This window comes from Salmo salar, chromosome 01, assembly GCF_965601325.2.
Source record: "Salmo salar chromosome 01, fSalSal1, whole genome shotgun sequence".
Classification (NCBI taxonomy): Eukaryota; Metazoa; Chordata; class Actinopteri; order Salmoniformes; family Salmonidae; genus Salmo; species Salmo salar.
The window spans coordinates 43,713,243-43,717,500 of NC_138291.1; the positions used below are offsets into that span (position 1 = coordinate 43,713,243).

Consider the following 4,258-nt stretch of genomic DNA (forward strand, 5'->3'; position numbering starts at 1 on the left):
TTTCAGTTTGCTGCCATGACTGGTTTCACGTTCACGTTGATCATACGGTAAAATATACCTAAAACAAGTGCCATTTATATTTGCAATCAATCCCTTTATCCAAACGGATTACTCATTTTCCTAGATCTTATCAATAGATTTGATCAAGTTGTAAATTACAGTGCATGGAGAATGGTGTAAAGTAGATGCTTTTTCCACTTCGAACCTGTAGGCGTGCTAGATCTTAATCATGGTTTCCTCACATGTAAAACTGACGGAATTTTGGGGATTTAACCCTCCTGCTGTGTTCTGGTCGAATTGGAACGATTTACAAGTTTTCTCTCTGAAAAATGCAGTTCATTTAATCTGATTGTCATAAGGTTCCATAACTTAGCCCGCACAGGGCATCTGAACACACAAAATACATTTTGATGATTTTCATTACATTTTGGGTGTTTTATTTAACTTTTGTACACCTGTGGTGTTCCGGGTCAAAAATGACAGGTCATTAGAAATGAATGGGTGAGACTACAATTAGTGTATAAAATTGAGTTCAGGCACATGCCCATTCATCAGATGGACACACTTCCTCTTCCAGACACCCACATGCATGTGTGTTTGAGCACACACACACACACACACACACACACACACACACACACACACACACACACACACACACACACACACACACACACACACACACACACACACACACACACACACACACACACACACACACACACACACACACACCTCACCCCTTCTTGGCTTCCATGTCAAACCCCACGAGAACCTTTCCCCAATAGAATCTTTCCCCCACGGGAACCACACCTGTTGGCATTCTCACAAACAATCGCAACATTGTTTCAATGATATATAGAACTTTTCTTGCAGCTCTGGTATATAAAGCTTTTTTGAGGCCTTGCTCACAATTCATTCTGTGGCAGCACAATGACCAAACGATATACTGTATGTGAGGCTCTTGATCATATCTTTAATCATGACACTGGTGAGGAGGAGAGAGTCCTTGTTAAACTTTGACACAAAGTAGTCTGTGATAAATAGCACATTATCTTTCATCTGAGTATTTCTTATAGTCAAAATAATCCATACATTATACTTTTTTTTACTCAAAAATTTGTTGTATGAGCTCAGGTCAATGAGGCCTACAGGTCATAAATAGCAAATAGAAGTTCAAAACTTGTTCACAAGAATGAACACAAGAACTGTTCAGAAGAACTTAAGTTGATAAAAAGATCTAACGCAACACTAGGTGATAATATATGAATTATTATGGATTTATAATCAGCTATAATGGGGCGGTCATTTTGGACCGGGAATGCATAATTAATTAACATGAAACGAACACAACGGGAGGGTTAAGTCGAGGTCAGAATACGGTGTATCTGTAGACACACCTCTGCCACACCTTCATTTAATCCAGCTCCACCTCAAACGAATAGCGTGTGAATGGCATGCTATTCTCATGCTTAAATTCAAGGTCAGAATACACATAGAGAGAAAAGCGCATTCAAAAGGAATTATGTTCCATTTACACGCGCTTAATCTCGGGTCTGAATTCCCCCCCTAACTGAATAACCATACAGTATGTACTGGTCTGGACATATGTTTATGATCAAGCTGTTCTCAGATCACATCACAAACTGTTTATACATCCAATCATGTTCAAAACCAGATGCTTCCCGAAACTTACACCACATTTAGCCATTGCGTCTTCATGTACCCTTGTGGGTTGCAGTATATTAGCAGCAGTGTGCTGTTAACACATATATAAACGTGTACTGCTTAGGAACGGGATATGAAATCCTTGTAGGTATCCTTCGAATGAAGTGCTACAAACGAAAACAACAGGCTTCAGTCCCTTCAAAACCCAGTAGGGATGGCAGGAGGTGGAGATGGCTGCAAAGGTCACAGCCTTGTTGTGGTGGTTGAAATGCCAAGGCCTCTCACTGAGAGAGAGAGAGAGAGAGAGAGAGAGAGAGAGAGCATGGCCTATTATTGCATTTTACTATAACTCAGACAAGACCGACCATAGCAACATCAACCTTATCCTGGGCACAGTGGGTAGGTCAAAAGAAGATGACTTAATTCATTGCCAAAAGTATTATGTCTTCTTCTTATGTGGAGGGGTAGGTTACTTCTTTAAAAGGTTGTACTAGCTGTCTTTCCATCCTCCAGACAGAGTGAGGCAGACTGTGATGGTTACGGTGTCCTGGCTGAGCCTGGCTCTAGTGTAGCACATGGAAGAGCAATTACATAACGATGACTTTCATTAGGCTGCTCTCAGCTCCCAGTGCTCAATTTCACTGGCATCTCTGCTGGGAGACTTCCAGATGTGACTTCTCGATGTGAGCTTTTCTTCCCTTACTGCTCTCCTCTCACTGTAACCTCCTCCCTCTCTTTCTGCTCTCCTCCTCTCTGTCTATCTCCCCTCCCTCCCCGCAGCAAGAGAGGTTGGGGTAGAGGGAGAGATGAGAGGGAGAAAAAAGAGGAAAAGAAAGAGACTTATTACTGTTTTTTACAGTCACTTTGGCACTAATTTCGCAACCTTGATGTCATTTTTCAAATCTCTAGACACAAAACTCACAACCAACGATCAAAATGCACATTTTTCTAAACTCATAACACTTTTTCCAATTGCTTGGATACAATACACATAAAGCTAAGATCATTTGTTCATTGAACTAAAATCACCTGTTCAAAATGACACAACTTAACATCAAAGTATTACCATTTCAAAATGCAATTCACACATTACATCTGAGATGACTGTCTATTCATTTCATTACAATGATCTAACTATCAATTAATACAACTGATCAAAATGATAAGTGACTGTTGCATTACTCTTAATGCATAGTTTTATGGAAACTGATGAACAATATTCCATGTTTATTGCACCATTCTCTGTAAACTCTAAAGACTGTAGTGCATAAAAATCCCAAGAAGGCAGCTGTTTCTGAGATGTTGGAACCACCGTGTGTGGCATCAACAATCATACCACGGTTAAAGTTGCTTAGATTACGCATCTTGCCCGTTCTAATGTTTGGTCGAACAACAACTAAAGCTCTCTATTCTGTATACTCTATATATTGAGTTGCAGGCAGCCACACGATTCGCTGTTCGAATGTAACCTTCCTTGATGAGCTAAATCAGGTCTGTTGAGCTGATGGTTGACCTATGTCATTGTGTGGGATAATGTCAGGTTCCACCATGCTCAAATGGTGCAAGCATGGTTTCAGGCCCATTCACAATTTACCACCCTGTACTTACCCCCATACTCTCCTTTCCTTAACCCGATTGAGGATTTTTTTTCTCCACATGGAGTTGGAAGGTATATGATAGGCGCCCTCAGGAACAAGCCACCCTTCTCCAGGCCATGGATGACGCATACAATGACATCACGGCAGACCAGTGTCAGGCCTGGATTCGCCATGACTGAAGATTCTTCCCAAGATGTTTGGCTAATGAAAGCATCCATTGTGATGTGGATGAGAACCTGTGGCCAAATCCACAAGACAGGGTTGAGGGAAATATAGAAGTACGGTAATCAACCTTTGTTTAGCTTTTTACAGTAAGCCAGGTGAGGAACACTGCAGTTGACGTTTTACTGTAGTTTGTTTCTTTTTTTGTAGCTAATTATTTTTGCTTTGATTCAGAGAAACCTATGTTGTGATTTTATTGTATTTCATCAATAAATGTCAGATTTTGTTCAATGATTCCACTGTGTCTGTAGTATTCTCTCTACTAGTCCTTTTACAGTGACGTATTTAAGTGTAGTACCATCATGAAACATGTATCACATATTTTGTACTACAATATTTAATGATTGTACAAACAACTTCACTGTGAAACTATCGGTATCTTGTGTGTGGCTGATCTAAATGAATGTTCCTATGGTATTTCATTATACATTAGTTATTTGAACCAATGATTCTGCAAGTGCAAGGTTTCTTGAAAGATATGAATGCACAATGCAATGTTTTGAACACTGGACAGCATGTGTTAGAAGTAATGACCGTTTTGAGTTTTGTGTCTAGAGTTTTGAAAAATGACCACAAGGTTCTGAAATTAGTGCCAAAGTGATTGTTAAAAACTGTAATAAAAGCCATTAACATCCATCGCCCCAGCCCAGTCCCAACTCCACCCTCCCCAGTTCCAGCACCACACCCCCAATCCCCGCTGTTCCCATAGGGTGTGTAATGCAGGCCACTAAGTATTTTACCATGTGGGCCCCTGTGAGGCTGCGATTGGG

At 40.5% G+C, this 4,258-nt stretch overlaps 1 long non-coding RNA gene across 1 annotated transcript in view; it reads right to left on the minus strand.

The window, feature by feature from the left end:
- Positions 1-743: 743 nt before the first annotated feature.
- LOC106602782 (uncharacterized) overlaps positions 744-4,258 on the minus strand; it is a 7,073-nt gene continuing 3,558 nt past the window's right edge. Inside the window, exon 3 of the long non-coding RNA XR_001328294.3 lies at positions 744-1,952. This is a non-coding gene — a long non-coding RNA (uncharacterized LOC106602782). The remainder of the gene's footprint in view (positions 1,953-4,258) is intronic.